The sequence below is a fragment of the Callorhinchus milii genome, unplaced genomic scaffold (assembly GCF_018977255.1).
Source record: "Callorhinchus milii isolate IMCB2004 unplaced genomic scaffold, IMCB_Cmil_1.0 Scaffold2, whole genome shotgun sequence".
Lineage (NCBI taxonomy): Eukaryota > Metazoa > Chordata > Chondrichthyes > Chimaeriformes > Callorhinchidae > Callorhinchus > Callorhinchus milii.
Window position 1 is genome coordinate 65,009,171 of NW_024704743.1, and position 27,361 is coordinate 65,036,531.

At 40.1% G+C, this 27,361-nt stretch overlaps 1 protein-coding gene and 1 long non-coding RNA gene across 4 annotated transcripts in view; one reads left to right on the forward strand and one right to left on the reverse strand.

Annotated features, from left to right (window-relative positions):
- Positions 1–9,609, reverse strand: part of LOC103181196 (growth factor receptor-bound protein 10) — an 82,929-nt gene extending 73,320 nt beyond the window's left edge. For all 3 annotated transcript variants that reach the window (XM_007897492.2, XM_007897490.2, XM_007897491.2), the window contains exon 1: positions 9,425–9,609. The gene's annotated coding sequence lies outside the window, so the exon portion shown is untranslated. The remainder of the gene's footprint in view (positions 1–9,424) is intronic.
- Positions 9,610–9,803: 194 nt separating this feature from the next.
- On the forward strand, positions 9,804–26,504 carry LOC103181197. Its single transcript, XR_488185.2, has 3 exons — positions 9,804–9,997; positions 17,428–17,590; positions 26,166–26,504. It is a non-coding gene; the product is annotated as an uncharacterized LOC103181197 (long non-coding RNA).
- Positions 26,505–27,361: the final 857 nt, after the last annotated feature.

Genomic DNA, 27,361 nt, shown 5'->3' on the forward strand with positions numbered 1-27,361 from the left:
CCCTTTCACTAAGTGAAGAAATGCCTCCCTTTCACAACCTGAGCAAAGCAATCTGCAATTCTAATTGAGCAATACCGATTTAATATCGTCGGCCATTTCTGCACCAACATTGAGACGAATGTTAACTCATGCCCCTGTATAATTTAATATTAGAGTGGAAGAAACAATGGTTATTCTCTTGATCTTTGATTAATAAAGGAAAACACTCATTTCAGACTTCCTGCATCTCAATAACAACTGGCCCAGGCACATCCTTTACAACTAGCCAATGCTTTGAAAGACTTACTCATCCAGATAAATAGTTCAATGTGTTGCAAGCAATCAGTTCCTCACTCAGGAACGCCATTATGGCTCAATTGGTAACACTCTCGATTCTGAATCAGAAGGTTGTGGGTTCAAGATCCACATTGGGATTTCAAACTCATATGCAGACACTACAATGAAGTATTGGGTTGTTGTGGAGGTGACGTCTTTTGGATCGGAAGTTAAAATGAGGCCCCGTCTGGCTGTTCGGGTGGACTTTAAAGATTCTACTTGAAAAGAGAAGATAGTTTCTCAGAGTCCTGGTCAACAATACTGCAACTAAAATCATTCAATGAAGTCATCCACTTCATGGCAGTTTGTGTGACATTGCTGTGCGCAAATTGGTTGCAGTAATCACCCAGAAACAGTCACTCCACTTTACAGTATATCTTGTGAAGTGCCTCAATATGTACTCCCCACGTGAAAGGCACTATACTAAATGTAAGGATTATGAATAAGATATTGATATTGAAAAAACTAACTGAAGGTTAATATGTTAAATGAAAACATGTGACAGTGAAGTTCCACACCAGATCCATGAGGTGGAGTGAACATTCATGCAGGCTGATGCAGTAGTGCCCAAGGTGAGAAGTCGCTGACAGGAGTGTCTTGGTCTTGTCTACATACAGATTTTAAAAGCAAGGAGATGGCAATATAAAATTGTCTAAATCTAGATTCTAGGAAGGGCTGCAGTTGTATGAAGAGTTGGTCAGACTTCATTTGAAGTATTAGGTTCAATTTTGGGCACCCAACAGTGATTCAGCAGGTTAATAACTGGGATAAAGGGAATTAGCTATGATGAGAGGATGAGAAACTGAGCTTTGATTCCCTACATCTGAAGAAGGGTTGATATGTGTTTAAAATAATGAGGGGAATTGACAAGCCCAATAAAGGACAATTCTTCATTCTTGAAGAGGGATTCAAAACAATGAGACATAGTCTTAAAATCATTGCTAAACTAGTGTAAGAAGATAGACATTTGAAAACAATTCTTCACATAAAAGGTAGCAAGAATGTGGAATGCACCAACTCAGAATATCCATAAAATGCAGAATCAATTAGGATGTTTAAAAGGGAGAAAATTACATCAGGGGTAACGGTATCTTAAGAAAAACCATGGAAATGGGATTAAAGGAGAAATGGGAATAATCTTACATTTAATTAAGAGAAAATGCATCTGACACTTGGCTGGCCATCTACCAATATCCTCCTCACAATTTGGCAGTCCAGTCAATTTAATGTAATCAGCAAACTCCAACACATGCTCTCTTCTGTCCACTTTATTATGTATATTGTAAAAAAAAATCTACAATTCTAAGTACAATTGGGATGTTTAAAAGGGAGATATACATCAGTGGTAAATCTATGTTGAGAAAGACCAGGGAACTGGGATGAAATTATATGACAGAATCTGATGAATGACAGAACTGGTTCGATGGACTGAATCACCTCCTCTGGTTCCTTACTAGAGGCAATAGGTTTTTAAATTTAAAATAGTGAACTGCAGCAATCATATGCAAAATATTTACAAAGAGCCATGAAGAAAGTACAATTATTTTTTTGAGTCAATCAGGTGACAGTCTGAAGGGATTGGGAGGATGGGAAAGAGAGAAACGCACACAAAAGTGGAGGGGGAGGGAGAGAGAAACAAGAGCAGGGGGAAGGAGAGTGTTCAGAAGCAGGAAGAGAGAAAGATTCAAAAATGGGGTGGGGGTGGGTGGTGGTCGGAAGTGGGGAGGGAGAGAAAAACACAAAAGCAAAAGGTGGGGTGGGGGAAGAGAAACAGTCAGAGCAAAGAGAATAGCAGAGATCATTTTCTGTCTACAACCTTCCAAGGATGATAGTTACTCCTCAAAATTTAGCCAACCACTTTTCATATGTATATTGTCTCATATCTGGTACACTAGTGAATCCATCACTGCACTCTCTCCGTTTCTATGGGGAGCCCAAAACTATTCCTACAAATCTAAATACAATTCTAATGCAACTTCCTGATTTATACATTCAATACACCGGTTTATGGATCCCAGAATCACACTTGTCTTGTTAATAACTTTCTGTACATTCTGCCTCACTTTTAATGATTTATGCATTTATAACCCTAGATCCATCCCGCTGCTCCTCCATTGAATGTTTTCCCCTTCAGGTTATACTCTTTCTTTCTGGCACAAGCTTGTTGGTAAAGCAGGTGATGCCACATGTTATGGAAGCAAATATTCTGACTGGTCAGTTCAAAGGGGAAGATGTATTCATTCCTCGCATCCCACTGCTCCCAAGTGACTACCCGTTTGAGTTCAAAAGGCTCCAATTCCCTGTTTGAATGTGCTGTGCCATGTCAATTAACAGGCATTGGTGCAGAGCTTAATGGTTGCTGGCCTTTTCTTGAACACGCACTGCTTTTCCCAAGGACAATTCACGTGTGGGTTCACCTCAAAACCTGTACATCATAGCCGAAGGAGGAAAAACTGCAAATGTTGTCTATGCGGAAGCCTTGCAATAATTCAAGGACCTGCCACATCACACCGTAAACCCCTTTGGTTAGCGTAGCTTTGAAAGGAGCCCTCCCAAAAAGGTGTCCTCCAAGGCTGAGTATAGATAAAGACTAAATGTCTATGTGTGCGACTGTGTGTTAATCTACATTCCATATTGGATCCTCTGGTTGCAAGTAAAGCTGCAACAGGTACAGCTAGTCTTATATAATCCTTCTCACAATTTGCCAGTCTAACCGTTTGAGGGTTATCAAAATTCCACACAACTCCTCTCACATTCAATCATTGTTAAAAAAGCTATGGTCAGTAGTGACTTAAGTATAGAACCCTGAAGCGCAACCTGCCACTCGTTGATTCATTTTCTGCACTCTCTCAGCTACTCTTCTAATTGTGAATGGTGTCTGCCTCGTCCCCCACTCCCAACCGAGGAGTCCTGTAGCTCAGTGGTCAGAGCACTCGCTTCGCAAGCGAGAGACCTGGGTTCAATTCCCAGCAGGGTGAAACCTTGGGCAAGTTTCCTTACTTTTTTACTCCACACGCCTGACCATAATCCTTCAAAAAAAATAAAAGCGGTCACTTCAATCCACGACTGCTTGTGGGACACTGCTGTATGCAATTGGCTGCCGCGTTTCACCCACAAATATACAGTCAATTCACTTTTTAGTCTATTCTGTGAAGCGCTTTAAGGAGTCTAGAAAATGTGAAAAGGCGCTGTATCAAGTTCAAGGATTATTATTATTACTCTACTATACCTTTGCTATCCTTAGTTATCATCCTCAAAGAAGAATTATTAAGGAAGAAGGCTTATATATAATCAAATTTAACAGTGATGTAGCTAAACAACCTTTAAACAAAATCAAAGTGATCAAAGTTACGAAAAGGGAGCTTACCCTATAGTTAAAATCCAGAAGCCACTCAAATGCTAACAAAACATTTATCCAAGAGCAAGATTAAAATATGAAATGTGTGCTGTGTGTAAAAGCCAAACAAACCCTAACTGTGCTCTTTGGATTTTAAGATACGCCATTTTAGAATTCTACTTTTTTTTTAAAATATAGCTGCAGATGCTTCATTTTATCCAGATTCAAATCGAATAAAGTACAATTACAACTTTTTTTCCCCCCAGAACAGCTCTACAAGCTTCTCACAAAACATCAATGTCATAAACGTCGCAAAAAAAGTCTCGACTCAACCATTTGAAGCTCACTATTTCTGCACAGATCAATCCCCTCCTGGAATCCCACTTCTAGTCATTAATTTCATCAAATAAAACAAATGACATTTTCAGCAATGATGTATCTTTATTTAAAAGTATTCATTGTGAACTGTATGCACCCAAATCCATCTAAGCCTTTTATGCTATACATAATTTTAGGGAGCTTTTGGTAAATAAGGCAAGAAGCAATAACTGCAACATTCAATGCAACATCACATCGTCAGAAATTCTCTCCATTGATCTCTGGACATAGGTTAACTTTTCCTCCCCTTCTTGAAAATTGTTAAGTCTCGATCCGACATATGATTGCTAGTTATAAAACTCAATTTTAGAATTTCTAGTTAGGCAGTTAACATTCAATGAAATAGAATTAGGGTAGCAAGTACTAATGGCTACATAATTTCAGTGCTGTCATAGGCAGCTTTAAGGGTAATTATTTTCAAGAGGGGGGGGGGGGTAGTGGGGTGTGCCTTCTACAGAGAGAGCAGAATTTCCAAAGGTATGTAAAAGTATCACCAGTAACAACTATCACATTGAATACCTCATTTTTCAACTCTAACTCTACTTTTCAGGCAGAATGAACAAAAGTGCATTCTTAAGGATGTGACCACCTTTCTTCTTTCCTATTCAATTCACTGAAAAAATGAAACCGTACTGCACAAAACTCCTACAATCTATGATACTAGACCTCACAAAAGTGAACACATGCATTTTGTTTTACAACTACCTGAAACTCAAAGCAAATCATGTGATTTACTGCAGTGCATCGATTGTGTATTTTAAACAAAATTTAAAGAGAGAGAATGAGACAGAAAGGTAGAAGGAATGAGTTCTGGAGGTTAGGAGTATAGTAGCTGAAAACTGAATGACCAAATTTTATCCGGGGGAACTGTTGGCCAAGACAGCAGGAGAAACAATGCAATGTTTCTCCGGCACTACATTGGAGTGTCAGTCTAGATTTTGAGCTGAAAGTCCCAATGTGAGCCTTGAATCCACAATCTTCTGACTCAAGATGCAAAGGCACTACCAACTGTGCCAAACTGCAAAATGACAATAGCTTTTTTTAGAAAAAACTAGATGACAATGTTGGTGTCCATCATTCCTAATCAGGAAATGATGTAGAATTGAGCATCAGGGGATATCTCAAGAGCATTTATCTGTGAAAAAGTGTTTTTGTCAACCTGAGAGGTGTGGTCAACCAAAATCCTATACAACTATGCTATATTAATTTGCTGTCTTTCAGGGATTTGTACTTTCAACCAAGAAAATAAAGTTCACGCAGTTATATTCAACCTTCACTGCACAGCATGCATAAAAATAACTCTTTGGAAAATAAGGCTTGAAAAAGAACTGCATTCGTGCCAGAATTCCTGGACTACAATTGGTATACATAACTGTGCGGGCACCAAATGTGGTGGGAAGCATGTATAATTGCTCTGTTGGGATTCTAAGCAGAAGCTGTCAGGGTGGGGTGAGGGAAGGAAGGGAATTAAGGGAAGGGAAAGACCATCGTCACCAAACTGGGTGTATACCTACTTTTCCAAAAAAAAAACTCAGGGCACAGCATGGGAGTAGATCATCTGCAGTTGAATGTTGACAAGGCAGACTTTCCTGCTTGGCTCCCCTAAGCACCTTCTTACCTCAGGTGCTGACAGAATCAACCTACGTGGATGATCACTCCACCTTGTGGAACCGGTGCAGAACCTCATTGTCTCGTCTGACTCCCAACTGTCTTTCAAACCCCAAATCCGAGCTCTTAACTTCTCAGGTTTCCCTCTCCCCTCGGGCCTTCACAACCTTTATTTATTCACACCTTTGTCATGTCCAAGTTTGACTACACCAAAGTTCTGCTCCTGAACTCCTTAGCTCTTCCCTATACAGGGTTCAGACTATCCAGAACTTTGCAGGCCGTGTCCTCTTCCAAACCAGGCTCCACAAGCCTTTCAACTCCATCCTCATTAGGCTACATTGGCTCCCTATTCCTCAGTGAATTGAGTTTAAGATCCTTATCCTCACCTTTAAATCTCCACAGTCTCACTGCCACCCCACATCTGTTACTTCCTTCAACCCTGGCAATTCCTTTTGTTTAGTCAGCACCAGCCTACATCATTTGCCCCACCCTATCTGCCCCCTATCCCTGCGACCCTCGCTGAAGGTCTGTCTCCAGACCTACCTATTTGACCGTACTTTTGGTCATCTCTCCCCTACCCATCTGCCTGGGTTCCCCCAGCTGAAGTGCCAAACAGCATTTTAGGCATCCTCCTGATGTGAAAGGCACTATATAAATGTAAATTTGCATTGTACTGTAAGAATGAAAAATTAGAGCGGATTTATCCTCCAATAAGCATTAGCATTTATATAATTGCATTTTCATTACATATGAAACTTAAAAGTCAAACCTTTCCCTACTCCTGGCTGAAGACCCACTTAGTCAAAAGATTCTCTTAAACTGCAGTGAGATAAACTACCATAAATTGCACTTACTTGGCACCGCAATTTATTTTACCATGCAAATTAAGACATAATCCGGTAACAAAGGTGATCTTAATCTGCCTAGTACAGCATTAGCTTTTTTTAATGCTTTGCACCATTTGTTAATATCAATTTAGTTTTACATAATTAATCACCTACAAATTTTGGTCACCCTATTTGGAGCCATAGGTTAAAACATGATCACCTAGTCTGAACAGACATTTATACTTATTCCTCCCATCACAAGTCTAGCTTTATCAATGCCTGCTGCGTCTCAGAAGGAAAACTGCTGTACCATTTTCAAGCACATCAGCAAAGGAGCAGCACCATTAAGAGATTTTCCAATCCATCCAAACTACAGATAGTCTTAGTTGTATGTAGTTGTGGAAGGCATTGTAAAATTGGAGAAGAAAGGCATTACAGAGGGCAGATTAACTCTCTAGACTTCACTTTAACCCCTTCTTCAAAAGCGTTTTAATAAGAACAATTTAAACAGCACTCTTGATATGCTAATAATAATTTTAAATACTGACAATTTACACAAGTAAAAAAAAGAGTTTCAGAGTAAATAATTATTGAGTCCTAAAAAACTAAAGACTAATTATCGATGCTATCAGAACTTGGTGCTTAATCCCCGAAACAGATTCTACCATTTAGTAACAAAGCACATATATATTCACTGATAATGTTTCTGCAATGATTAAATGTACCTTAAGCGTGAAATTAATGAAACACTAAACAAAATCTGGAACTAAAAAGAGCACCAGTTGCCAATATAAAATTACATCTGCAATACTTGACAATTTTTCTCAACACCACTATACAGTAAAAGAAATGCAGAACATTGCCTCAAGAGTATGTCGCTCAACACGTTTTCTAGGCTTGCACTAATTGCTAGATTGTCAACACTTTCTACTTTCCACAAAGATACTTGGACAAAACCATTCGCTTCACAAAATTGCTGATTCAGCCTTTTTAAACCAACCAACATCCAAGCACGAACTGAGGATCTCTTTACCAGGCCTGTGAAAATTTCATGAAAATTCTTCAGTAGTCTTGAGAATCTAATTACATTTAAGCACTTATTAAAGTAAAAAAAAACTTGATACAATGTGTAAACACGAGGTTTTAAAAATACACCCATGTGGAAAGGGTCTGGCTTCACTACCTTGAATCAATAGTTTCACAATCTTATCTACTCCTGGCAACCTTTTCTTTACTTTTACCCCACCCCCAAAACAATCCCAATCTAATCAATCAAGGGAAAGTAGTCGAACTGACTGCTTGCAACATCGCTCCTTCCAACTACAGTTGATTGTTGTGTATTAAAACATATTATATTAATGTTCATTTGTTTCACCATATAAAAACTCTTACACATTAAATAATTGTAATCTTGATTGTACCATTAAGATTAATAAACAAGACATTGGCGACAATGTTAAGTTGCACAAAAGATTATTATTAATTATTATTATGTAGATACCCATAATAAGTGATTTAAACATGCTTTTGTTGAAGTAAACCTTGCTTTTACATGCAGACAGACTAAATTTGATACGACGGATTTTTCTATTTAAAAAAATCAGCCAACACAATGAATGCTACAATTTATGAAGAAAAGTACTTTAATGATCATCTGCTAGAAAAAAAAACCCTCTTTACATCCTTTGCCGTACCACAAAACAATTGTAGAGACAACACTGAACAAAATGACTGGATGAGCTTAAGGCGTTTGTCTCCAACCATGATGGGATCTCCCCCCCCACCCCCCACCCCCACTGAACACATCAGCGGTTTAATTCCACTGCCGGGGGTTTCTTCATCATCTTTCCATTTCTGAAATGCACAGCAGTGCCACCTTCCTCCCAGGGCCCCACAGTTTGTAAACTCTGTTTAAAGGGATACAGTTTCTGGTCTCTTCGCGGCCCTACCTCGGCTCCAATTAATTATCAAAAAGTCAAGTCACATGAGAATGCGTCGCCTTAAAGCACGTTTTACAGGGGGGGAAAAAAAAGTTTTGAGGAAACGGTCGGCTACATTTGCCCACTATTCCCCGTCGAGCCTCAGAAAAAAATCCTCCGGAGTCTCCCCTCACAAGTACAGTTTTCGGCTGTTAACTCTTTTGTTGCACACACTACGGTTTTCGGACAAGACTTCCTTCCAATGGGTCTGAGCGCTAAAATAAAAAAAGTGAGGAGGGGGAAAAAAGAGGGAAGGAGGGAGTGGGCTGAGGGGGGGGGGGGGGGGGGGGTTTGTGGGGGAGGGGATGGGGGGGGGGGGCGGCTCAAATTCGTCCAGTTGGGATTTTTTTAACCGCAAAATAAAGTCACGGTCTTGCGTTCAGAGAGAGAGAGAAAAAAAAGTGTGGGGGAGGGGAAGTTGGGAACATTTTTTTTGTTGCACTTCTCTAAAAGATAAACTCACGTTTGCAACCCCCCCCCCTCCCCACCCCACCCCACCCGGGCCGCGGACCCCCCCTCTCACCTCACCCCCCGCACCTCACCGAGCGGCGACGACGTGCAACTGTCCCCCCCCCCACACACACCTTTTTTTAAAAAAAAACACAGCATCGAGCAAGAAATTCAACATAACTCGCTTCTCTAAAGAAAAAAAAGAGACAACACTCCGAGATACCTAATAGCTCTCCTCGCTCTCTCTCCGCCACTTTACATTGCACACACTTTACATTTACACACGCCGACAATTACAACATTTCACAACCCAGGAAGACTTTCCAACTGTACTTCACAATAAGAACCCCCCTGCCTGCCTTGCCCTGCCTGCCCTGCCCTGCCCTCCCTGCCACACACACACCACAAGCAAACCAAGAGTCCGGCAGCTTCTTCGGGTCAAAGAGGGAGAAAGGTGGTGGTGGTGGCGGCGGCGGTTGGAAGGAGGGAGAGGAGAAGAGTGCAGATAAATGGAGATATAGTACACTTACTTAACGAAACCTTGGGGAGCGTCTGCCAAGATGAGTTAGCTGGTTAGATGATGATAATAATAATAATAATATAGTATGTATGTAATGTTTAACTGTGCCGGTGCTTGTGTCCGCCTCTCACCCCGGGGTCCCTCTCAGCTCGTTGACTCACACTCACTGCTGGACTGAGGGAGGCACTGACTGACTGAGCGAGTGGAGCTTACGTGAGGGAGTGCGCGTGCGCAAGCCGCCTCCCTCCCTCCTCCTCCACTGAACAGAAGGCGACGCCTCGCGGGCGCCACAGCCCCTCCCCCCTCCTCCCCCCCGAGGCGAATAACCGTCGCCGCGCGAGAGCAGCTCCGGCTCGAGGCGGCCGCTAACGGCTGATTCACGCGCTTGCGGCCAGAGGAAGGGGCGGGGCAGCGCAGCGCAGCGCGCGGGGCCGTGAGCTCAGCCGAGCGTACGGCGGACACACGTTACCGCGGGCTTCAAGTTTCTCCGCGCACCCATTACTGACCCTCTCAAAATGACAGTCGGTGGTAGTGGTGGTGGTGATGGTGGTGGTGGAAGGGAAAGTGGAGTCATTAAAGAGATGTAAGTTTGTAGGCGGGAGGGCGAGAGAGAGAGAGAGTGTGTGGCCGGGGCCGGGGCGGCATCCCGGAGGTTTCCACTCCGCCTGCTCCCCGGCCCCGGCCCCGGCCTCGGCCTCGTCAAACGCTCGAGTCAAGGTGCGCACACAGCTCGCCGGGGGGAGACGGCAGATGCGGTGCTGGAGCCGGGCAGCGTGTGTCCGGGCACCGTCCGGCCACTTGCGGCCGCTCGGGCTGTAGGGGTCGAAATGTAAATGTCCTGCGCCCACGTCGGGACTCCCTCCTTCACTTGGGCCTTGTGTGGTGATCGCCCGCAGCGCTGGACCCGCGCGGTGGCGATTTCCGGGCGCAGACGAGTTTGGTGAACGTTTTGACTTTTCAGGGCTATGATGTGTCGGCTCACATTTTCGGGCGTTCTGCTTCCCTCCCCGACTCAGCAGGTTCCCGGCCGGCTCTAAACCACACATGGTTACACAGCAGGTGACACCCCCCACCCCCCTCCCCGCCTTGGCAAGGCGTTTCCCAAAACCAGCACCCAAATGGACGACACATTGAAGTGTTATCTTTCCCCCAGAAGAGTTCTTGCTACAGTCGTCGTAGCCGGGCTGAGGGCAAAGGTTTAAAGTCGGGGCGTATTTATATCACTTGCTGCAGGAGCCCAAAAGCTCGTCTCGTTTATCGCTGCGATTTGTCATTCTGGTAACAGTCACACCATTATATTTGCACACAGAAGAGCTTCATTATATTTTGAGCTACAGGCAGCTCCTCATCGCCCTCTGGAAAACTCACCAGCTATCAAGATAGGTTCTCCAGATGAAGAGCGATGAGTTCTATTCACTGTGTGTGTGTGTATGTTATATATATATATATATTTAGGGGAATCCAAAAGTCATTGGGGAAAGTTATTTTTTTTCATCTTAGATCTGAGGAAACTGAACAAACATTTGAAGGAGGAAAAGTACAAGCTTTACTTTCCCCTTTCTCATTGTCCTCTGCACTTATCAACTTTCAGGGTCACATGCACTACTGCAGGGTGTTTTTCTCCAGCTTTCTGTTTATGAAATTCATGTCAGTCTGCAGTTCTTGCATGTCTATCCATATTTAGATGATAGGCTCATAAGAGGTTTCTGGCAAGAGATTACTTGAGCAGCTGTTGAACAGGTACTCACAACTAGTACAATTCTGACAGATTCAAGTCCTACATTGGGACTTTGAACTTGCAATCTAGGTTGACCCGCCATTGCAAATTTGGGGTGCACTACATTGTCAGAGGTCCAATCCTTCAAGTGAAACATTAAACCAAAATCCCATCTACTTGTTCATGTGGATGTTAAAGATCTCATAGCATTACTTGAAAAGAGGAGGGAGTTTCTTCAGTGTCCTGGCGAATAATCCCCATCCCCTGATAAAATTGGCATTCGCCAATGGCTATCCTCTGAAGTGCTTTGAAATGTCTAAACGATGTGATGAGGTGCTCTATCTGATGCAAGGATTAGTATATTATAATTTGGCTCTGATGCAATTTTAAGCCTGCTGTACACTTCTTGACAGATCACACAATGGCTACGCAATAAACAGGATGCAAATTACTTTGGTTCCTCTGTCAGATTCAATGTAGACGATCCTGAGAATGATATTTCTCTAACCCAAGGCAGTGAGCATCTTGGATTAGAGAATCTAATTCTTCACTCAGCTCCATCGATGAAGATGTTGTCACAGAGTCACCAGAGGGCAGGTGGGAAGATCATCTTGTGCAGACGTTCAAGGTTGACACCACAGATGAAGAGAGTGTGGAGTGGGACAAATTAAGACATTTTCTATTGAGAACGAACTGGACCTGTGGGAGACTGCAAGAACTTTAGAACATAGCCTACAGACTGAAGCAGTCAAGGTCAAGTCTACAGCTCACCAAACAATATTAGATAGTATCTAAGTGCTAATGTATAGGACATATGCACATTACTGAACTATACAGTAGTTTGTGTTCTTGTGAATAGTTTATTTTATGCTATGACACAGAATTTACATTAATGTGGTCAAAATTCCTCAGTCTGATTGCTGACCTTATTAGTGAGTTTTCACTACTAGTTGCTTGCCCATGGCTGTCACAACTACAGGATGACATTTCAGCACAGCATTTACTAGAGGTGGACATACTAAAAGTTGGACTTTTTTTCCCTGCCTCATGTATTTATCCTCATTATAGAGCTTGTAGTACTAAGTGGAAGAAATCTAATTATTAACCAAAAACATTATTCTGTTTGATTCTGGCAGTACCTTTTATAATAAATATATAATAATCCTTGCATTTGATAGAGCCCTTATCACATTGAGATATTCTTGAATATACCCAAACTCTTAGTTATGCTTTCAACATCTCAGGAATAGATTTTTTTCCCCCCAATGATTTCTTCACTAACCTTTCCCAGACTTGCTTTTCAGATGCTTCAACTGATTCAGAATACTGCTGTCCAGGTTCTTTTCCATACAAGTCTATGGATACCACTGCCCCTTCACCACCCCTATCTTCACCTACCTCAGAATATTTGAGTATAAGATCTTTGACCTGGTCTTCAAATCCTGTTTTCTTCAGCCCGTACATTATTAATCGAGTTCATGACATGCTCCTCTTTCTAACTACCAGGCCACTTCAGAATTTTATCTCTCTCCAAAAGTTCCTAAAACATGTTTGGATTGTGCCTTTCATGAACACATTTAAATGTCTTATTTCCCTGCTCAGGGAATCACCACTACATTTGCTAAGTGTTTTGAGATGTTTTTTGAAAGGTATTATATGCATGCACATTGTTGCTCATAACATTTTAGAATTTTAAATCATGGAAACTGGCCACTTGACCCATCAAGTTTCACTAGAATTTTTCTCCACTTGAGTGACCTTATCCAATCTCATTGACTTGCTTGTATCCCATATCCTTTACCTTTTCAAATATTATCTAATTCCCTTTTAAAATAATTTATGGACTCATTCTATAACTAAATTCCATGTTTCAACTACCATCTGCTTAAGATTTTTTTTTCTGACCTCCCTTTGCTCTTTATTGTCATTATCTTAAATTTGTGTCGACTTGTACACTCATTAACCCATTAACGTAATATTATTTACAGATCCATAATTTTGAAGATCTCATCTGATTATGAAAAAAAAGTTTATAAGTCTTTCTTCATAACTAATACATCTTTGTTTAGTCATGTATTACTTCATAACTAATACATCTTTGGTAACATCCTGGTGAGTCTTGTTCTGCACCTTTTTATTGTTTTTTTATACTTCATATTCTATTATCTGCAACAACTTTAAGTACTTATGGAATACTGCACTCTTGGTTGTTTGGTTTCAGCATGGTTTTATTGAAATCGTGCTATTGTTTGTTTATCAACCATACCTGATCTATTATTCTATCTATTCTCTGGGCAAAACCCTACTCCTCACAAGCAAGAGAACCTGGGTTCAGTTCCTGGACAGGGCGAAATGTTAGGCAAGTTTCCTTACTCCACACGTTTATGTAGCAGTAAGTAGGAACTTGATTGTTAGTTGATTGGCGAATTGCTTTTCTAGGGGTAATAATCTCCACCTCCCCTCCCCCCAAAAAAATTGGTCACTCCATCACAGTTTGTGGGACATTGCTGTGTGCCATGTTTTGCTCACAAAATACACAATCAATCCACTTATTTACAATATATCCTGTGAAATGCTTTGAGATGCCTCAACAATGTGATAAGATGCTATATCAAATGCAAGTAGTATTATTACTACTAAAGAAATTATAACACTCCATTTACACACATGATTTTTAAAAGCAAAAAATATTTTGGAATAAATTAAAAGAAGCCTGCAGCATCTTCTGAAACAGATGGAGACTGGCCTACCCAGAATTGAGGAAGGATTTGCCTCATCACCTTGAAAAATCTTCACAGGTAAATATTGTCATGTATAGTCAGCAACCATTTGATTCAGCAAGATCCCAACAAATAGTCATGCGAGACCAGTTAACAAAATCACTTTTATTTCCAAGTAATGTTAAGGCTTACCTGAACATGCAAACAAGAACTCAGGTTAATATCTCATTGTTTGAAAGCGAATGGAGCATTCCCCTAAAGTTGCACTGGAGTTTCATTTTAGTCGTGAACTTGAGTCTTGATGTAGGGATTGAACTCATAATATTCTGACCAAGTGAAAGTGCTACCAAGTGAGTCAGAAAGTACTGGTTGCTCCTTCTACCTAAAGGGCAACCACTACAAAATCATTTCTAGACTATAAGAGACAAGAAACTGCTTGTATATATTTTAATTTTGAGGGATGTTCAGAGTATTCGATACAGACAATAGGAAACAGTCATTAGCATTGACAATGACTACTGGGTTTGTGGTAACACATAGCTTTTACTAACCCACGTGACTGACCTTACCCACTTTTTCTACTAGTGTTGGCCTTCTTTCTAATCTGAAAAATTGAGCATGAAGACCACACATTTGTTAGTGGTTTGACTATACTTATCTCATATCTGCCTGTTAATGCTTCTTTGCATTAGGCATAAGAGTCATTGTTGGTCTGCTTCTATTGGAGGCTGTAGAAGAAGGCATCTCAGGAATGGTAAGCAGTGGCCTAACATTCTGCTATGTTGAAAGAGTGGCATATGTTCCAATCTATAATCACTCCTTCAATTAGGTCAGCTAGCTGAACAGTCAAGTGATTGGCATGAAGACCAATCTCTGAACTCCTGTGAAATGGCCCTTGATGTCAATAATAATAATCCTTGCATTTGATATATCGGCTTATCAAAATATAATCGTTTCCCCCAAAAAATATAGTCAATTCACTTTCCAGCATGTTCTGTGAAGCGCTTTGAGATGTCGCAAAGGCATGATAAAGCACTATATCAAATGCAAAAACAACAAAATTGCATTTATAGAGCGCCTTTCGCGTCGGGAGGACGTCCCAAGGCGCTGGACAGTTGGATGCAAGGATTATTATTATCATATCAAGATGGTCACAACATCTTGGCAGCATCAGGACCACAGCAACTGGCAATTCAACTGGTTGCAAAATACAGTCAATCCACAATATATCCTGTGAAGCGCTTTGAAATGTCTCAACAATGTGATAATAATAATTCTTGCATTTGATATAGCACCTTATCACGTCTTTGAGATGTCTCAAAGTGCTTCACAGAATATACTGTAAAGTGTAGTGACTATATTTTGCAGGCAAAATATATATATGGCGCTATATCAAATGCAAGAATTATTGTAAATGTAAGGAGTGAATAGTAAAGAAAATGAGCAGGAAACTGCAAAATGACCTTGAACATATGGGGGAATAATGGCAATGGTAGTTCAATAATAAATTAGTACACTTTAGATATGAAAACATCAGAAGATAATACATGCTAAATTGACATGAGCTGTAGCGTTTTGGATAGTCAGTAGTAGCATTCTTAAGTTGGAAGGTTGTGGGTTCAAGCACCACGTCACAACTTGTAGTTACGTAGTTTAAGCTGACATTTCCAGTGCTGGGGGAGGGGCAGTTGCAGTGCTAGAGGTGCTATTCTGAGGCCTTAAAACTAAGGTCCCGACTGCTTATTCAGGTGGGCATTAAAGATCCCATGGCACTATTTGAAAAGAGAAGGGAGTTTGTTCGGATCTGGAATGCATTGCCTGAAAGGATGGTGGAAGCTGATTTGATAACAACTTTTAAGAGAGAAGTAGATAATTATTTGGGGAGGACAAGTTTGCAGGGCTATGGGGAGAGAGGGGGGGAATGGGATTGATTTGGATAGCTCTTTTCAAAGAGCCACAGACACGATGGGCCGAATGGCCTCCTGTGCAATATAATTCTATGATTCTCCCAGTTTCCTGCTCAACAATCTCGAAATAAAGTTGATCATTCATTTCAGGACTGTTTGTGAGATATTGCTGTACGCAAAATTGGCTGCCTCATTTGCGCACAAATGCGCAGTCACTCCACTTTATAGTAAATCCTGTGGAGTGCTTTGTGATGTCTTTCTGACGTGAATGGTGCTGTATAAAATGCAAGGATTATTATTTAAGCGGTTCAAGATGCTACCCCGTGTGAAGGGCACTTCTGTTCTATAAGTGCAAGTTGTTGTTGTCTACAGCATGTGGATGGAAGAATTGGGAAGTCAGGTGTACATAGAGTTCGCGCCGTCTAGCCTGGACGTGATGAAAGCATGAACAAGGGTCTTGGTGGCCCAAGGGGAGAGGTGGTGGCGGAGGTGGGCTACGTTGCAGAGGTGGGAGAAAGCTGAATGGGTAAGAGCATAGATATGGGGTTTGAAGGACAAGCACTGAATAGCAAGCTTTTCTGCTACTTGTCCAGCTCGGACCACTCTACCTTTTAGGACTTTGGCTTGCAGGGTTAATAGGATCTGAACGAGTTGGAGGATTCCCTAGTGATAGTCAGTTTAAAGGACAATTGAGAGTAAATCTAGAATCACATGTGTGCAGTACATTCTAACGTATCAAAATAATATGATTAAGGCAGTCTCCAAGTCCATTGTAAATACTGTAATTCAAAATGTATTTTCCCACAGAATTATATTTGTGCAGATGGCTCCTACTTTTGCACTTTTTTTTGAGCACAACAATTGCGCAACTTTTTTTCTGTGGTGTTTGATGAGGGAAAGAGACTGAATTAGCGCATGAGATCACCTTGTGCCAAGTTCAGCACACTCAAGGGCCTCGCTGCAAAAAGGATCATGTGGCACTCCATCATTACTTGAACAAGGTTGCCTTTGCTAAAATGCTAAAACATGCCTCAATATGCACTCTGCAACTAAAATTAAGGCACCTGAATGTATCCATACCAGCAATACCCAAACGTTAAGTTAGTGGTTCTACAATTGCAATATCAATTGTTATTAAATAATAATTTAGAAATGTATTAATGACAACCATTTCATTTCACTTTTTTGTTTGATTTTCAATGGCCTTTCATATTTAGAGAATATCTCAAAGTGCTTCATATGATTGTATTGTAATGTCTAATAACGGTGTAGGCGAAAACAACAGTCATTTTATGCACAGCAGTGTAAGATTATATTTGTGATGCTTAATGTTTTTTAAAGTTTTTTAATGAATCTCTATATACTTCTAGAATGTAACCTACCCATAATCGTTTAATAAGGTTTTGATTTAATGACCCCCCCTTAGCAGGGATTAAAAGTAGCTTGCTCGACCAGTTGAAGTCAGTTTCTGATTACGTTTCATATTTTCCTGGGAAGATGTGTACTCCTTTGAAATAATGAGCAATCAGGTCCTTAAGCCAGATATAAGAACAATAGACCTCAGGGAGAAAAGGCTACAGCCTCAGACACCTGCCTATTTCAAGGCTGAAAAACATGCAGGAGAAGGCTGCCAAAACTAAGGTTGCCCATCTCTCTTTCTCCCTATCAGTTCTGTGCCCATGGGAAAAGAGCCTGCGCAAGGTTGCTAGAAGCTTGCCATGTATTGGGGCTTCATTCTGTGACAAGGGAAGGCGGAGTTAGAAACACTATGAAACAGTGGAAGTTGACGTGGGAGTCGACAGAGGGTCAACGCTTCTTCCCAGTGGGACAAGGTAATATCGATTTTACTGTATCTATTGTCTCAATTGGAGCTTGTGTGACTTACTTAATAAACTTTTTACATAACCGTATTGGTCGTCTCCATCCGACTCTCTTACAGCAGTGTCCCACAAACAGTCATGAAGTGAGTAACCAATTTAATTTGGAGACTTGTTGGCCAGGACACCAGGAGAGACTCCCTTCTCGTTTCGAGTCGTGCCATGGATCTTTAACATCCAGGCAGACGGGACTTCAGTTTAACCTCTCATCTGAAGGATGGCACCTCTAACAATGCAGCACAACCCCAGCACTAGATTGAGCATTGCTTGACAAATAATTCATAAGAGTGTTTGATTTTTGATAGCTGGGAGATGAAATTGCAACAAGACGACATATCTTTTTCAAAATAAAATGACATAAATCTTTTGTATTATTTGGAAGCAAAATGAGTTTAAAAGATTCCCTATTTGGGATTTCTACATTTAATTAAAATAGATTGAAACAATCTTAAACTCAGAGTAAGTAAACATTATGCAAATAAATTAAAAAATACTGTTAAGTACATTTTTGGAATGGAATGATTCTATGCTTGATATCAATCAAAAAACAAAGCTTTAGGGCTATAAGTTTAAAATCAAATTGGTTTAACTTTATATATGTAAACATAATACTTAATGTTCTTGTCTAAGTAAATATCTTTAATACATTTGCTGAACATAGCCCCAGCCACTGAATCTGTATCATAAAGTCATTCCTGTCTTGATCACTCTATACCCAGCACTAATGGTTTTAGCTACATGCTGCTCCTTTCGTTTGGCACAAGACCTGAATGAACTATTGTTTATCTCAAATTCTTAAGACCAACCTACAATAGTTTTTTTATGTGCTTCATTATGTTTAACAAAGCAATTATTAGAAATAAAATGGTATGCACATTGCAGTGAAATTTATTTGGAATAGAAATGCACAAGAGGTTTTCGTTGTACAGCAGAAGAAATTAGTGCATCCCCAAACTCATGTTAAGACCTTCAATTGATGGATATTGGCCAGTTATTTGCACCAAGTAGATAAATATCCAGTGTTGATCCACGTGAATGAGACACTTGACTAGAAATCAAGGTTAATCTGTGCTGTAATCTGTCCTGTGCTGTAATCATTGGTTCTAAAAATCTTTGTAATAACTTAACTAAGGTGTTTTCCAAGAAATTGTAAGCTTTACAAGTGGTTACTATTTGTAGTACTATGGAAATTTGCTACTTTTTTATTTGCAATTGCATTTTAAAATTCCTGTTTAGTACTTGTGGTCCAGAGACCTGTAGCTCAGTGGTTAGAGTATTTGCCTCACAAGCGAGAGACCCGGGTTCGATCCCTGGCAGGGCGAAATTTTGGGCAAGTTTCCTTACTCCACACGCCGTTTACTTAGCAGTAAGTAGGAACCCGGTTGTTGGTCGATTGGAGGATTGCTTTTACGGAGATAATACTTCCTTCAAAAAAATAATAAATTGGTCACTTCAATCTTGATTGTTTGTGGGACACTGCTGTGCATAATTGGTTGCCCGGTTTTGCCCACAAAATATACAGTCAATTCATTTTACAGTATATTCTGTGAAGCACTTTGAAACATCTCGAAAACGTGATAAAGCGCTATATCAAATGCAAGGATTATTATATTGTGCTACTGATATCACACATGGTTATGAGTATGTAATATTTCAACAATAGCAGTCAGGATTGCATTTGGAGGTTTTCAAAAGTACAAGATTGAATCATCAAAAATCAAAAATCATCATTCTTTTCCTGTCATTGGCTACAAATTTTAATGAAACCATCACTTTAATTCTCAAAATGTAGCACAATTGTAGTACAGTTGTCAGTTTAGCGCAGTTGGTAACATTCTTGCCTCTGAGCCAGAAATTTGTGGGTTCAGGCCCTACATCAGGACTTTGGACTGGTATAGTCTAGGCCAGGAGTAGCAATTATTTTGGCTGGCGGGCCACTTTACGAGTTTTGGTAAGCGTCGCGGGCCACACACTTAACATAGATGCAAATGCTTAATAATAGCTCAAAATCAAGTATTACACTTGTACATGCATAAAATAAAGTCTATATAATTGACATTAAAATTAGGTTAAATAAAAACAACTCATTGAGCAGATATTTATTCACATATCGATGAGAATGTGAGAAGCTCGTTCAATGGGAAGAACGAAAGCACTGATGTGCGTTAACCAGACAATTGAAGTCAGCATCGTCTCCATTGTTGCAATGCGGAATACTGCTGCAAGGTGGTCATCAGTCATCACAGATCTATGTTTTGATTTATTGAATTTCATCATAGAAAATGTCTCCTTGCATATGTATGTTGATCCAAGCAGCACAAGCATCCACCGAGCATGAGCCTTTATTTTTGGAAAGGTATATTCATTAAGAGAGATGTAAAAACTGGGAAGCGGCACTGATTTGAATTGCTCCGAAAGCAATGGATCATATTGTAAGTCAATAAGCTTGAATTGGAGGTCAAATGGGGCTTTGTCAACATCAAATGAGAAAGGTGAAGAGACCAAAGACACATCGTTTTCGATCAAATTGAAATCCTGGAATCTGCGAGAAAATTCGGCATGTACGTAGTGACAAAGTATACTTTTTAAGGTTTTGATCGCAAAAAGTAATCTGCTGCAAAGTTGGAAAGTGGACGAACAGCCTGTTTTCTATCTGACACGATAAAATAATTTTGTCATAAATGACCTGACACTGCAATACAAATCATACACAAAGGCCCCCTTCCATTGCAGTTTTGAATTCAGTTCATTCATGTGGCGCATGATATCAACTGCAAATGCGAAATCATAGAGCCAATTCGCATCATTCAGCTGTGGGAAATCCAAAACTTTTTGTTTCATGTCAAAAATAAATCAATCTCTTCTCAATTCCCACACTCTTTTCAAGGCCTTTCCTGAACTAAGCCGTCTTACATTCGTGTGATACAGAACATCCATGTGCTCAGATTCCAATTCCTCAAGCAGAATTATAAATTGCCTGTGGTTTAATCCTCTTGCTCGAATGTAGTTGACCACTTTTGTAACTGCTTAGTTTTAGAACACTCTTACAGAGGACCTCTTGGTGGATAATGCAGTGTAGAAAAACAATATTCTGGATTTGTTTCTTTGATTTGATCTTGAATTCTTTTCAGTAACCTTGGGCTACCATCAGTGGTCACATTCACCAATGTTTTCCACTCCACTCCTAATTTTAAGATACACTTATTTACTGCCTCCAAAAAATCTTTTCCAGTTGTTGTATCTTTCATTGACTGCATTGATGCCAATTCTTCTGTGAGCTCAAAATGTTTGGTGATACCTCGAATAAAAATGATCAACTGGGCTGTGTCTTTGACATCACAACTCTCAAGTGTGGTGAAAAACATGCCAAATTGCTTACTTTATTTTGTAACTGCACACTTTTAATTTTATTTTTTAATTTATTTTTATTGATTTGTTTTATTTTCCACCCACACTGGTAAAAAAAGTATTTAAAAGTCCATTCTTTGTTGAATATTCGGCCTTCAGCGTCCACTTTCTGCTTCTTTGATAAACTCATTTTGATTTAATGTCTTCTTGAATGAAAAGTATTGCTGTGGTTGCTGTGTGCACGTGTTTGAAAATTTGCCGATCCGTACATTTCTGACATCAGCCTGATTCAACACTTAAGGGAGCGTGCGTGCAACTAAGCAGTTTAATTGGCTGATGTTCCCGGTCAGATTCAAATGCAAAATTTGTGCGACTTTCTGGGACTGAACAAACTATAATTTTTTCTATTGCTAGACACAATGATGGGCCGGATAGAATCATTTGTCGGGCTGGATGTGGCCCGTGGGCCATATTTTGCCCACCCTGGTCTAGGCTAAAACTCCAATGCAGCTGGGTTGTGCTGCATTGTCGAAGGTGCTGTCCTTCAGATAAAATGTTAAACTGAGATACTGTCAGCCATTTCAGGTAGATGTTAAGCATACATGACATTTGCATTCAAAAAGAGAAGAGTGTTTTTCCTGGTATCCAGCCAACAATCTCCCAAATAATATTGGGAATTCGCTTCATGACAGTGGGAGCTTGCTGTGCACAAAATTGGCCGACAAAATACACAGTCATGCCACTTCACAGTGAATCATTGAGACATCCTCCTAATGTGAAAGGCATATCAAATGCAAGCATTATTAATAAATGTACAGAATATAGTATAAAGTGAAGCACCAGATAGGCCTGTGCAACTGAGAAGTGTATAAACTTTTAATAATTATTTTACTGTTGTATGCGCTCATTGTTCTCATTTGTACACATGGCCAAGAGTACAAGTTGTAAGTACATTGAAATAAATTATTAATTTCAAGGAGAAACCTTAAAAGTTTAAATAATGGGTAGGATATCTTTACTGTAATAATTCTTACTATTAGTTTAATCTACAATTATAAATGCAACCGTATCTAATTAACTTATCAAATAGTTTGAATAAAGATGTACTCTCAGGAACACTGTACATTTTCAGACCCTCACAACAATTACAAATGCCTTTAACTGTGTGCAAATTACTCAACTATTCCACAGTTACATATTCTTTTTGTTGCTTGATTATGAACAGCTGAATAATGATAGAGATATACTCCAGACACTCAGTGGTCATTTTATCTCTACTATACATCATTTACTATAGTTTATTATTGACAGATAGGCTATTTTATGCAGACATTTATATTTAAGAGTTTACTGTTTGCTCAATATGTTATTTCTAGTTTGGTAATGGTGGCAACCATTAACCTATCAAATCCCCTCATGATTTTGAAGACCTCCATTAGGTCTCCTCGTAACCTTCTCTGCTCCAATGAGAATAATCCCAGCCTCTCCTCATAATCAAGGTCCCTTATTCCTGGTACCATCCTCACCCGACTCCACTGGCTTCCCATCACACAGAGGATACAGTTCAAGATCCTGGTCCTCACCTTCAAAGCCCTTCATGGACTTGCTTCCCCGTACCTCTGTGACCTAACCCCCTACCATCCTGCCCGTTCCCTCCACTCAGCGAGCTCTGGCCTGTTTCATGTGCCTCACCTTGCCCGCCCCACCATTGGTGGGCGGGCCTTCTGCCACTCTACCCCTACCCTCTGGAACTCCATCTTGCAGACACTCCGTCTCGCCCCCTCCTTTGCCTCCATCAAGACCCATCTCAAAACCCTCCTTTTCGACTCTATGTTCGATCACCCTCCTTCTCCTGCCCTGCCCTCCACCCTCCGCCCTGTCTTCTGCCCTCCCCAAACTCCCACCCCCCAGCTCGGGTCCGAAACAGACTGTCCAACAGACGCCTTGAGACGTCCTCCCGACGTGAAAGGCACAATACAAATGTTATGTTGCTGTTGCTGTTATTCACCTCTCCAAAAGTTTGAATCCCGTCTCCAAAGCCGTGTTCTAGCTCTTGTACTGCAACTTATTTTGTGTTGCTGGACTCATGTTAGCTTTGAAGTATTCTTCAGTTTCAGCTCTGTGCTGACAATTCGGACTATCATTATCTGGATCCAGGATAGCATTTCCTGGGTACCACTATAATGTCCCAAATAGCAGTGATGCTGTGAATCTTGAAACCAAGTAATTTAATAACACTTGCATCTGACATTGGGAGGCTATGACAAAGTGTTGCACAGGATATACTGTGAAGTTTATACTTTGTAGGCAAACATGGCAGCCAATTTGCACACAGGAAAACAATTACTTATGTTCAAATTATGTTAAAATTTATATTATTTACATTAAAATAAAATATTTACATCCCTACTAGTGTACCCAACGTCAGTGCACTATTTGACAGGAATATAACTCATTTTTTAATCTGGGGGTTTGTTGGCCAGGAAACCAGGAGAAACTCCATTTAATTTGACCACTAGGAAGTTGAAACTCCTCGTGTAGGACTGTGGTTGTAAATTCGGTAGTGTGTGTAATTTGGGGAAGTATATATTCCCAGTGGGCATGAATATAAAACGAAAACCTTATGAATTGTTTAGGCCTTCTTTTGATGTTGATGTTTCAAATACCAAATCAATTATCATCCCGTTCCATTGAATTGTCACAGGTTGGGTTGGCCAAATGGTATCACATACCAACTTGCATCATTTTGGGGGCAACGTAAAGACCATGACTGACATGAATCAGCATACATAGCAATTTTGTACATTGGGAATGGAGATCATGCAGTGCCTGTAAGGAAGCTTGTACTGAGTGTAGAGATTCAGTATATCTTTTAGAAAAGAACCATGGGTGGTAAGTTCTTCAACATCTATGGTATCCCTTGAATCCCAAGGTTCCATCCTTGTCTCTTCTTTTTCTCATTTACATGCTGCCTCCCAGCATGTCATCCGCAGACGGATCAACTTCCACATATATGTGGATGATGCCTAAATCTCCAGCTGCGACTCTAGTTCTGCTGATGTTCTGTCAACTTGTTTGTCAGAAATCAAGGCTTGAATGAGGGTTAAGTGCTCCCCACATGAAGATGCTGTATAAATGCAAGTTGTTGTTGTACAGGCACACAAGATACTTGGTTTAGGCATCTAGAGAAGACCACACAACATGGTACACAAAAATCCTATTTGAATCCTTTGATCCATAGTTTGCTCCTGGTGAGGTCACCAAGGCAATGCAAATACAATACACGACAAGGGAGGCATCTGCACCAGCCATTTGGGCCAGTTGTGAGATCGTACCCATTGCATTGTCCAAAACATACAATTATTTTATATTTAAATTGTGTTAAAATGAACATTATTTACATTAAAATAAAATATTTACATCCCTACCTAAGTGCCTAACATCTAGACAGGTTTTGTTTATTTAACACCCAACTGGGAACTCTAGTGATTGCTCATTCCCCTGACTGGTTACATCAGTGTCACGTGTGGTTGGAGCAGAGTGTAATTCCAATTCCAGAATATTTTCTAAAAGATATACTAAATCTCTACACTCCAGACAAGCTATCTTTGCAGGCACTGCATGAGCTCCATTCCCGATGTACAAAGAGGTTCCTTTCTCTAGAGGAAACAGGTGAAGAGGAGAGGAAGAGCAAAATGGCCTCGATGCTGTCATCTGAACCCAAACGCCCACAATATCTTTATCATGGCATTAGCATGTAGGGCAGAAACAAAAGCTTTGAGAACTGCATCATAACATTCCACTTGTGTCTTGATATTGGGGAGGAGGAGTTGTTGGCTCCAAAGGTGGATATTAAGGAATCTTCTTCTTTCCCCTTATGTCTTGCCCATGCCATGTCACTAGTAGAAGCTTCATCAACGGCATCATTATGTGTAGGCAGGTGATATGGATGCAAAGGTGAGATACAATGGTTCACATTTGTCAGTCTGGATGGCCTGGACAAGTTCTTTCAGCAGAGCACTGAACCCATCTACCACTGCTGCTTGAAGTTCAACGATCTCCCGCCCTCCCAAAATCACCTGCAGTGCTAAACTGTGCTTGAAGCTTGGGCAAAGCAGTTTTGCTCTTCCTCCAACCACAACTGGTGGTGACATTTCTCATTCCAATTGAAGCCGATATACTACAGACACTCAGTGGTCAAACATCACCTCATTGTGCTTGTTAAGTCTCATTGAGGTAATTCTAAAGCTGCCTTCTCATTCGCTCATAATTGTGAAACTAAATCAGATTGAGGAATTTCACTCCTTGTACTCACACATCCAACTTAATTACACTTGCACTGTCCAAAGCCCTTTACCCTAGTACCACCAGAATTTGGTACCATTCTGTGGTTAGAGCATCTGACTAAAACTGCAAGAAGCCTCATACAGTAAGGAGCTCTTAAACCGAAGGGTTTTGCATGCCTTTGTCATACTCCACTAATCAAATTAATGAGTAGCAAGAAAGGAGGCACATCTATGAAATGAATCGTTTTTCTATAGGTTATTCTGTATTTTGTATTAGTTTTATTTTTTTTAGAAAAAAACTGCTTTAATGGCTGTTCTTGTGGAAAATAAATAAAAGTGACATTTAGTCTTCCCACTTACTACTGCCAACATTATTGTACTGTTCCAGTAGTTACTCTGACAGGCTGCCGCTGTCCTTCAGTCGTTTTACATTTGTTTTTCTACTTCGGCTGAACTGGAGTTGACAAAAAAACTCTGTGTAGAAAATAGTATTTTTAAAATTATCACGATTAAATTCAACTTAACACAAATTTGATATTTTCAAGAAGTTGCAAATGTTAATTGTTAATTTAATACAATAATCCACAACAGTCGTTATCAATGTTGATTGTTTTATGCTTTTCACGATTGTAATGAACATTGTACATTGTGCAACTAACCATCTTTGAAAAAGTGCTGTTGGGGCGTTTACATTCATCTTATATTAGCAAGCATGCCTTATTTTAGCAATAATCCGAGGGTGACGGGTTTCACATTAACGCTCCTATTTAAGTGATTGTTGCTGTCGTAAATTGGAATGCTATTTGAAAATCTTCCCTCGACTCTTATTGCGAAGATGTAAATGCTGATATGAATATTAATGAAAACAGACCTTAATTTTTTCATTTTTCTTTCAGATGGAAGAAACCTACAACCACAAGGGTCTGTGATCTGGCTGCCAAACAGACTGGGTGTGTGTCTCTGAAGGATTCCTTTGTCCTGAACTGCTGTTTTTTTGTCGAATTAGGAAATGATTGGAATGGAAATGGAGCTCCACCAAAAAGTATGTGAAGAGTAGAAAAGGAGTAAATCTCCCCCCCACCCACCAAAAGAAAATCCAGCAAATTAAGAATTAGAACACACAGGAACAGAATAACCTATAGAAAAAAATGATCAAAAGGTGACACGAGAGAAGGAATTGGAAAAACACATGGGGGGGGAGGGTCGTACAAGCAAAGAAAGTAATAATAATCCTTGCATTTGATATAGGGCCTTATCAAGTCTTTGAGATGTCTCAAAGCACTTCACAGAATATACTGTAAAGTGTAGTGACTATATTTTGTGGGAGAGGTGCCATGGCATGAAGGGATTTGAAAATGAGTTTGAGGATCTTGAATTCGATATTAAGACAAAATTGTCTTACTGGATAATTTCACGACATGGTATGTTGGTACACTGATAAAGAGGTGTCCTTTTCACAAATGTGACAGAATCTGAAGTGATATAATTTGGAAGTAAAAGATAGAAACAGAAAGTTTCAGCCCTAAAGGTCATGTGTGTGTAATTTGTGTTGAGTACACATGATTTCTTTGGCATATATTCTCTCTTCCTACATATCTTGGCCAATCTCATTACAATACTCTGTGGAAATATATTTGATTAGATTTACAATAATAATAATCCTTACATTTGATATAGCGCCTTATCAAGTCTTTCAGAGGTCTCAAAGTGCTTCACAGAATATACTATAACTTTTACTTAAAACTTCTATAACTTTCAAGAGAGAAGTATATGGGTATTTGGGGAGGACACGATTGCAGGGCTATGGAGAGAAAGCGGGCCAGTGGTATTGAGTTGGATTGCTCTTTTCAGAGCTGGCGCAGACACGATGGGTCAAGTGGCCTCTTTCTGTGTTGTATGATTCTATGATTTGAAAAAGCATTGCTAACATTAAAACATGTAACAGAATTTACTAAGTGTAGTTACTGTGTATTTGTAAGCCAATTTGCACACATTAGTGTCCCATAACCAACCAGAAGATGAATGGTCAATTTTAACTGGAGGATTGTTAGCCAGGATATTGGGAGAAATTCTCTTTTCTTTTTGAATAGTG